Below are 11,122 nucleotides of genomic sequence, written 5' to 3'. Positions count from 1 at the left end.
TTACTTTGGAAGATTTAATACAAAATGTCCCTTTTCTCCCTTTGCAACTAGTCCCCATTTCCTTCATACCAGTCCTTGTTCTTCTGATTTTCCCCTTTTGTTCTGCACCTGTTGTTGCTTCTTGATTGATGAGCACTTCAGACCATGCTACTGTTTAGTTTAACTTGCAAGAAGACATTAAATTATACTTTTAGAAACCAAGTGTCAGCTATTGGCTCCTCCTTTTCCCAATTCTCCTCTGCTATGACATTACTGATTGAGCTGAGAGGAAGAGCAGAAATTGATCTGAGTGTTATTAATGATTTTGTTTCCAACAGTTGTAAGAGGATTCTTCCAAACCATCAAAGCACCCGTTTACTTTCATTGGTAATTGATAGTTCAGATATTTAGAAGAGTATCACTGTAATTGCTGAGGACTTATCTATCTCATTAGCAGTATAGTCTCATTTCTCCACTGTGGCAGTCCAGCACAATCAGCAGACATGGCTGAAACTATAACTAGCATTTCCATGTTTTCCCCTAAAAAATGTATACACCTATCAGAGAATTATTGACAGTAATGATACCTGGGATCAGTTTGCTGTTAATTTAAAAAGTTATGGATGCAGAGGTATATTTTGACCTTTTATGCCCAGATGTATACACCTACTTCCACTAATCCATTTAATATCTCCTGGGAAAAAAATAAAGCATCTTAGTATGTCAGCAAAATAACTCACACATTTTAGAATTATATGGAATAAAATATGAATGCAGTGCTTTATGTTTGTTTAGCAAGGCTAAGACTGAAAGGCTGAGACTCTCCAGAGGCAGTGCAAGTTTACTAATGCTCACATCACCATTAATTAGATAAAGTTCAACGGAGACGTTAGGTCAAAAAGGTTAGTAATTTGCTTGTAGGCACACAAGCAGTAGTATATGGGTAGAAATGGAATATATAACTCCAGAGCAGCATTGCCAGTTTTCTTCTTAGTCACTATTGTTTTCAGATGAAATCATATGCAAAACTCCATAGGCGATTTGAAGCCAGTTTGAATATCCAAAGCAGGCTCTGATGGTGCTTCAAATTACTGAGAACTTCATTACAGACACTATGGAAATACTTTATAAACAACAATTCTTTGTCAATGTATTTTGACAGCCATAATAAATACTTTATAGAAGCAGTATTTTGCATTAAAAGTTGTTTTAAATTTGAAATTTTTATTGTCTTTTGAATAGCATCACCATCACAAGCATGCAATCTCCAGTGACTCCAGTTCTCAATCATTTGAACAGATGATGGCATCGCATTGTTTAGGTGGTGTTCATCACCTTGCAGCAAGGGGCACTTGAGGTTCAAATAATGATTTATCTCTTTTGTCTGTGTTTTGAAAGAAGGTACTGTTGCTAACATCTCTATGCAGTTTTCATTTATTTCAAATAAAAGAGAGAACATTCCTCCAAGATTGATAGGATTACAGTTCCTCATAGCCAAACTAGCTCCATTATTTGTATCAGTAGTGTATAATGCAAAGATAAAATAACTTTTTATGCAATGTTCTAATGAACAATTTGGTTCTTGTTTGAGGTTATCTCAAGCTGGCTACCCGAATCTCAAGAAACAATAAAGGACATTGGGTAAATGACGGTTACATTTTTCAGAAAAAGAAACAGAAGTCTTCTGTCTCTACCAGATTGCATTGTGATTTTTGCTGGATGGTCTGTAGCAATATCAAATATGTTCTTTTTTCTTTTCCTTTGCAGCTGGAGTTTCCATTTACTCACCCTTCCTGGAAGCATTACCCTTTTAATTACTGAGTGTGTGCCAAAGCAGTGAAAAAGAGAAACCACAGTTTTTGAAGATGTGTGAAACAGATGTACAAAATTCCTTTCAGTTGCTTTCTATGTCAGTATTTTCATAATTCTCAGCATTTTGTTATATCCCTATGTTATTAAAATAAATGACACAGGAGCTTCAAGTGTAAGCTTAAGACTGTACAAAGAAATATGATTACTTTATATATGTCTTTTATAGGATTCAAGGCATAGCACAAGGATTGTCAAGTGATTGAATCAGAGAGCAGCCTTGCCAGTGTACTTTATTTGCAATGTCCTACCCATTAAGGACATGAAAAATATTGAAAATTTAAGAATGGAAAGAGAGATGGGCAAGTGTTCCTTTAAAAATTAATTAAAGGAAGATTAGGAAGAATTTAGAAATCTGCAGCAAGAGACTATATCAACAAATGGAGGAACATAGTGAATTATAGATGCAAACTTTCGACTACCTGTAGTGCTTGATTATAAATACCACAGCAGGAGAGATTGATAAGCATCATCTTGCAAGCTCAGAGAAGTATCTGAAAGTGTATTGATCAATGCTAAACTCAGTACTGGGTTGCTGGTAAATGGTTTCCTTATCTCATGCTGGTCACAGGCTACAATGAGCGAATCAAAAGAGGATAAAGGACAAAACTCCAAACCTGTGGGCTTTCCCAAGAATAAGTTCTGTTGCAATGCAAAGAATGTTAGCTCTACCTATGCAGAGAAATATGAAATCTGAAATGAAGTAATTCACTTTTTAAAATACTGTCTGTTATATGATCTGAGCAAAACACTGTAAAGATTGATGACAGTGACACTTAACATGGTTCTGCACTAATAACTAAAAACTCATGACACTATAATCTGTGGTCTTGTTTTCTTCAGCAGAGATATTATTACATTCTGCCATTCATTCAGTGCAAGCAGAAGTTTGCAGATAAATAATTAAGGTTGCAAGCTGTATAAACTGAATAAAAATGATCCACTGAGAAATTTTTTTTGCTTTTCTCTGAAGGTGACACAAGCCAAAGACTTCTTCTGACAAGTGTACGAGCCAGTATGTTGGGAATTCCATCCCATTCACATACAAAAGTTTTCTCACACAACTATAACAAATAAGCTGCTATTTTTTGTTCTATGCACCCACAAAGCTGCCTCTGGTTTCATTTACAAGCATCTTTAGACTTTGATCACATCTGTGTGCATCATCTGTCCTCTTACCATCATTGTAAACGTCCTAGGCGGTAAAGATATACAGGTATATATAGAATATGTTATTAAAATTAGTGGAGGTTTCAGAGAAAAGCTTTAGATTTTGGACAGTTTTTTACACAAACCAGCATTGTTTTCCTAACCAGGGTAAGTTTAAGTGATCTCATTTCTTATATTGCATAAATTGTTCTTGATCTTTTAATACATACTCCAAGGGCTGAATATTCAAAAGCATTTTGCAGTACAGATAAACTCAGAAATCAGTAACTTTCTGCATTCTTCATGAGATTCCATTCAGAAATTCAGTCACAGAAAACTGGATGGGTGATTACATGATAGAAATATAGAGAAGTATTTTTAACATTTGATATTGGATATTAAATTTAAAGCACAGTCAATTGACATGTCCACTGACATGTTCCACAGATATTTTATTGCTTATTTTGGAGGTGGGAATATTTTTATTCATTGGTGTTTATTCATTCACAGTATATCCAATTCCAGACATAGCAGACAACAGTTTCAGTTTATAAAATAATTCCCTATGTTTAAATTTTATTCTATATAATTTAGTTAGATCAATTTAAGTTTATTATTATTGCCAATAGAAGGTATATGCATACTTTATCCAACTGGTTTTTGTAGCCACTGATAATCAGTAACAGCTTAAAACTGATAAAGAATACATGGAAAGACAATCAGGTTAATTCGATTTGTCCTTCCAAACACTCATAGGTAAAGTCCATCCATTTAAATCTGATTTAATCATGTGCTGAAGTGGCATGAAACTGAATGAAATCAAGCTCTCCATAGCCCAGAAGATGTTCTTTCTGAGATATAAAAATCCTCAAGGATACCAATTAGTCAGATAGTCTACTTGATAAGTCAAGGATAAGTTTCTTGCTCAGTCACACAGCTTCTGATACATGTATTGACCAGAGGGACTGGTAATGGAAGGGTACTCTTTGAGGCTCATAACTTTTTATTGAATTCTGTGCTGTGACTTTTGCAGAAATGTCCTGTCCAACACTGCTTCTTTATCAATCTTTGCTAGTTTATATAGAGCCAGTAGTAATTACTTCATTAGGAAGGTAAAATACAGGGAGGTTCGAGTTCAAGGGAGATATTTGACACAAGGGAAATCGTAAGCAATCTAGAGAGGGTCACAAGTAAAATGAAGAGTTAAACACCGAGCAAGATTATTGACATGTGTAAAAGCCGCTGAAATTTAATAGTTAATGTATTATCAGTCAGTGGCTTGGGGAGAGAAGCACAAGGAATTCAGGGAATGACTATAAAAACCTGAGTACACTCACTCTTAGATTCTTCACTGAGGTTTAATGGGACTTTTGGTGAGTTATGCTATTTATTCTTCCTGATAGGAATTTCAATCTGTTACACAGTTCTGAAAAGTAAGCAAATTCTCCTAATCAAAAGATAAAACAGAGATTTTAAAAATATATTCTTTAAGTTTATTTACATTACAGCTGATCCAAGTCCACTACAAATAGTCCTCACATGGCAACTTTGTTTTAATCTTCATGGATGAGATTAAGAGGGTCTTTATTAAAAACCTTGAAATATTAAACACTCTGGCAAGGTTATCACATGATTCCTTCAGAATCTTTTATCTGCAGCAGGAAACAATGTGCAGATGTAACATTTAAAATAATTCTGACAGAAGCTGGAAAAAAGTTCTGGAAGTTCACCTGATGCAATAAAATTCAATGAATGCATGGATAATATCCCAGGAAAGATGCTTAAAGGAAAAGAAACCCAAACAGTTCTCAGTATAATTTTATGTCAGCCCATTGAGGAGTCAGAAGCTATGAGAAATTATCCTCAGCAGGTAAATTCATGATGAGGGAGGTAGGAAACAGGGGAAGATGTTTGGCCATAGCAGTTATTAATGATAAGGATTTTGAGCAGCATTCTAGGATTAAGACTGACAATGTGGGAAAAAAAAGAAAATGGAAGAAGGAGATGAAAAGGGAAAGGTTTAATTTGTATACTAATTTTAGCACAATTTTTAAAAATCCCCCCAAAACAGATAAATAGAGGTATTTAATACCTATTTTAATAGGTATTAAAATGGCTAAAAAAATGTCAGTCTGGAGAAGGTTGAGTTGTAAGAAGAAAGCTGTAGCAGGCTTAGTGGCAGGAATATGCCTGATAAATGAGAGATGAACAATAAGAAATGAGAGAATAATTTACATGCAGCAGGATATGGATCTGTATCCTTGAAGATTTTCAAGATTCAGCTATAGTTCTACTTCAAGGCAAGACTTGGACCACCTAGTCCCTGGGATCCCTTCCAATGAATGTTTGGTTGGTTCTGTGCAAAGTGAGAATCTTAAGCAGCAAAAATTAAGAAATTGGAACAACCAGAGATGGGTGTGACACCCACTGTTGTCAGGATAGCAAATACCTCGTGGAGTAGCAGACGTTAAGAGATACTGGGTATCTCTTATGTATATATATAAGAGATACTCAGTATATATATATATATATATATATGGAGTCTTAAAGATTTGTAGGAATTAAAGTGATGAGTAAGAGTGAAGGTTAATAACAGAATAAATGTTTTAATGAATTCCATCATTATGAGAAGTGTTGATTTCCAAGATACAGGCAAAAGAATACAGGTTATTTGTATCCATACAGTGAAGCTATTCTGAAATGCTACAGCTCACAATCTTCCTTATCCACACTGCATAAAGAAGATGAGCTGCTGCACCAATCTTGGTTTTGGGAATAAAAAATCTTCTATTATAACTATTTGTTGAAAGTAACACTGGACCAAACAATTGCAAGTTGACATGGTCCAAAATAAATTGAATAAACAAAAGGTATTTCTCTAAGCTTTTTATATTTTACAAGAATATCAATCAATAAAGTGAATTACCAGTGAGGTCATCCATTAAGAGAAATTCAATTAAAAGTAAAATAAGAAAAGAAAAAATCATATATGCTGCAGCAGAATGTTTGTAATCTCTTCCCCAGTGTCTTAGAATGGCCAGGAGGGAAAAAAATCTCAACATTAGGGAGTGTAGGCCAGTGACATGAGTTAAAAAATAAGGAACTGAAAGAGATTGTAAAGATTTATATTCTTCAGAGGCATAGCAGATTTTATGAGAGGACAGTAGAAGATAATTTCTCTGTATTAGGTAACAGCAAGACAAGCATGCAATTAATTAGTTTGAAGTTGATATAAAAATAAAGGACTATAAATTGCTAGTCATGTAGAAACAAGAAGAATCTGTAAGATCCTTATAGTGAAAACAGTGGAATTAAAACATCTAAATACTCTTAAAATGCAGTTTAGTAAATTTAAAACCAAGATGATTCCTTCTGGGAATTATCTGCTAAGAAGAAAATCTCTGAATCATCCATAGAGGGTTTGAATTCATTTCACCCATTCATTGGGAAGCATGAAACAGCATCAGACATGATTGGTTTTACAGTTTTGTTTTAAAGGACACTATGACCAAACCCATAAAATGAAGAGGATTTCAGTGGTTAGTGCATCCTTTGAGAACTACTGCTGCTAGTGCTGCCACACTAAAACTCTAAATAACTATTAATTTTTCATAGCAGAAGTATTTCTCCATCATGCACATTTATTCTATTGTGATTTTATTTTAATAATCTCAGAAATGTTACAATTCTCTTATTTCTGAGAGAAAACAATTTTGCAAGATGCCTGTAAAAAAGCATCTCTGAGGTTCTGTGACTAAAATGAGATATAGGCATGCCACTATGAGGCACAGTGGATTCCATAGTCAAACAATTAAAATATCCCTAAAAATTTGTCCCTTGCTTTCAAGCTGGAGACAGAAGTCTCTTAGAAGTATCTAAAACACAAGTCACAAGGCATGAGAACAGTCTGTTAATGCTGTCTCCAAGCACCAGGTACAATCTTGACTTTTGTCTGAATGTCCAAACATCAGTTTCTCAAACTTCACTGAGTTTCCAGTCATTGGCTTCCTTTTGGGCACCAAGAAAGTCAGCACCTCATTCATCAGCTATAATCTCGAGATCAACTTCTCCTCAGTAGCACATGGATGCTTTGGACCTGAGGCACTGATGAGCTAGTGGCCTGAAATATGGACAGAGAGCAGGTCACAGAGCTCATCCTCTTGAGATTCACAACAAAGACGTGTCATTTTTGGCCAGGACACTAAACATTCCTTCAATTAACATGGTGGAGTTGCCCATGACTCAGGTAAGGATGCTGTCAGAATTCTAGGGTTCAAAACATACTAACCATAAAAGGTCTGACTGCTCACAGAACCTGCTTTCTCAAGAATATTTTCTAGTGTGTCTATTTTTATTAAGATCTCGGCTCAAAAGAAACAACTAAAGATGTTTTTCCAGAGAAAATATGAATATTGATAACATTTGCTGGTCTAATGACCTTACTATGCCATAGTGGCAATGTACACTTCTAACTTTTAAATATGATCTGTATTTTACAACAGTTTTATACCAGAGGTGGCTCAAGCATAAACCATAAAATCTAATTATTTTCACCTGTGAGCAACAACTCATGCAACAAAATAAAACTTGTGTCAATCAAATATTTATTTGTCTTGGCTTTACTATGCTTATCAGAGGATTTATCATGTAGCAATAGAACTGTAAATTAATAATTCAGGAGTAAAACTTAGATGAGTAAAAAAAGAATATAATTAAGAATTTGGAGATTTAACTGTGACTTTTGATTAATGTTAAAATTATGAATTAATCACCAGGTTAGTACATTTCTATTCCTGAAGTGTTTTTACCTTTAATTAGAATATTATTTAAAATTGCCTTGTGACACATGAAAAAAGTCAGTGTAAGAAAATAAATAGATTGTTGTCCTCATTACTTGGTCAAATACATGGCTATCATGAAGACACAAATATCTTTTATGTCCTGCTGTCAGGATGATATCCTGTGTACTAGTGAATGGTCTAGAGAAGAGATGAAATGCTATAAAACTAATAAAAATAAGAATAGAGAACCAAATAGCAGGTAAAGGGAAAGGCATAGTTATACTGGTCAAATATATTATCTTATACCAAAAGAATAAGCTGGGTTTTCACATCTCTTCTGAAGATGCCACATCTTGCTCAAAAAAAGAGAGCAGAGCCAGAAGACAGATTTGTTTTCATTGTGTCCCTGTCAGTGCAGGAAAACCTCAGAATTGATTCTGTTGTGGTAATGACATCATATCAGACAATCCAAGTCTTCCTCTCACTAAACTCCAAGTGGATGAACCTCAGTAACACAGCAAATCAGTGGTAACCTTGGTTTTGAAATACATTTTGTTATTCTGGAGTGAGTAAGAAATCTTACACTGTAAATGGGTGATGACTATGAGTGAAATTCTTGTTTCTGCAGTTTTCTCAGGGTTCAGTTTAATGAAGATTTAAAACATTATGATCTGACAGTTTGTATGCTATGTGTACTGAAAAATTAAACTCCTACCATTCCTTTCAAGTACGGTAGTTTATTATAATCCAGATGTCTAATTATCCAGAAACTGGATTATGTCTACTCATTGTTTTTGAAAACTAAGTAGACCAGTACATTTTTACTTTGTCAGTAAGCACTAAGAGGTGCACTTACCTTGGTTGATATGACCCCACCTACTTCAGCCAGGGCCTTAGAAAAAGCCCAGGAACAAAAGAGAAAACACCAAAATTTCCTTTAATCTGAGCAAGTGCAGCATTCAACAAAGTCTCAATAGCCTCATTTGAGGCCTTTAGAGGTAGTGATTACAAAAGCAATTAAACAGAACAGTGATGACTGCAAATAGTACATTCATCATTTATTGTATGATTATCTCATAAAATTTCACTGGAGAGCCTCACACTAAGATTCTTCTTGTTTAAAGTATATAACAATCTAACACTGCTAAAAAGGTCACTAGAAATGAATAGTGAATAATATTTATTACAAGAAGGATAGTTAGGAGACGAATTTTATATATTGAAGGACTTTTTCAGTGGTGTTGGCATCCCAGTATTTCTGGCATCTGCAGATGTAGAATTGCATGATATCTTGTAGGAATGGTATTTCTCAAAGAACACCAGTTTACTAGGAACCAGAAATAGTGTGGGGGGAATTTCTTCTTGCAGTCATAAGAGAACTTTCATGCAATTTATCTATTCTTTTGAAAATGGAACACTCATGCCATCTCATCACGACTTCCTCAGATTCTGCAAGACCAATAAAAGGGGCACATTGATATCCAGTGAATAGAAATACAGTATTGCATTCTGGATTTGATCTGTTCTGTGCATTCTTTATATTAAAAGATTGTTTTCATGAACCTAGCTTGCTCAGTCACTAGTCATCTGATTTTGCTCTGCTCTGGAGATCAGTGTGAATAGTTTTTCTTTCCTATTTGAATACTGAATACAATATCACTAGTTTGTGAAATACTTTAAATTATGTCTACCATATGTATATGTTATACATTAATAAAGACAGTGTTTCAATTTCTATCAGTTGCTGAAAGCTTTTTCAGTAATGCTATCAGCTGAGATCAATTTTAGTAAAGGCATTAACACCTGGTATCAAAGTAGAGCTTAATTTTATGAAGAATAAAATTCCTAAGGCTAATACCAGACAGTTTACTTGGGTTTAATCTTTGATTAGACCATCTACTGGTTTTGAAACCAGGAGTGAAAATCAGCTCAGTGGTTTTCTACTTGTTCCTTGTAGATATTTGTCCAGGTAACAAGTCTCCACACAATTCGCTGTGTTTATCAATCTAAACGTAAAAACAACTAGAAAAGATAAATATTTTTCTAGATGAAATACAACTTGAGTTATGGTTTAAACTACCACAAGAACTCATGTATGAGGAGGTTCAATTGTAAATCATTAAGTGAGAAAACTATATCCTTACAAAATGTGATGGCAGTCTTAATTCAAAAGCCTATCTGCAAGCATACTTTTCCTATCTATTTCAGGAAGTTTGGACTCCTGGCCTCTCTCTGCAATCCATCCCATGGAGCCATCCAGCAGTCACTAGATGAAGTCATGCTGAAGATACTGTGTGCACCTTGGACCAGCATAGAAAGTATAAATGCAAATTTTAAAAGATTCATGTGCTACATCCACAGCATCATCTCTCATGGCACCAGAAATACAGGGTAAGTCAGGATGATGCAGTGAGCATTTAAGCTGTTTAATAAAAAAGATTCATAAAGTGAATTTGAGCAGTTGTGATAGACTGGCCACACTACCAGTTCCTCTTTCAGTCCTTGTTCTGCTTTAGATTACTTCCATAAATTTTCTTTGAAGAGAATCTGTAAAGGAGACAAAAAACAGTGTGGACAAATGCTGTTTGGTGATTTGGAGTTGGTCATACTGCCTAGCCCTTTTAAATTTAGCAGTACAGATTACCTATCCTGTGAGTGTTGTCAGAGACACTGGTACACAGGCACCTTCTGACTTATCCTGAGCAAACAGGGCTCCTGCCCATTACTAACAGTAAGAAGCTGTAGAGATAACAGAAATGCTGTATTCTGATCCTTTTTTTTCCATGTCCATACCATCCATGAGGCTCAGAGTGGCTTTACTGGAACATTTTAACTGGGAAAATCAGCACTATCAATTCTATGCAGTTCCTGTTGGTTTCCAAAGAAATTTCCCAGCACAAAGGAAATTCTTGTTCAGGATCAAAATTGCTCTTAATAAGCTAATAATTGCCGTATTAAAGATGTTTCTGCTGCCAGATTTTTTTTACAAAAGCTATAAGCAAATGAAAACTTTTCATACTCTAAACTCTGATTCTATCAGAATGGAATGAGTTCCTCCTGAGTGTTTAACTGCATGGCAGGAAGTTTCTTGGTCCAACACCTTTACCTAAAGATTCCCTCAAAATTAAACAATCAGATAAGAAGAAATTACTTCATTTTTCAGCTATAAAAATATATAATATAAAAACCTAAAATATACTATGACAAAATAGCTGTCAACATAAGTAAATAAAATTGGCCTGGGTCTTTTTTCTGGCATATGGATAAAATATACAAACCCAGCCTATATACTCTGCCATGACTACTTATTAGGAGCAGTCCCAGATACATATTTTCCCCCAAAA

The sequence above is a fragment of the Taeniopygia guttata genome, chromosome 4 (genome assembly GCF_048771995.1).
Source record: "Taeniopygia guttata chromosome 4, bTaeGut7.mat, whole genome shotgun sequence".
Taxonomy (NCBI): domain Eukaryota; kingdom Metazoa; phylum Chordata; class Aves; order Passeriformes; family Estrildidae; genus Taeniopygia; species Taeniopygia guttata.
Note: the sequence above shows the minus strand (reverse complement) of the source record.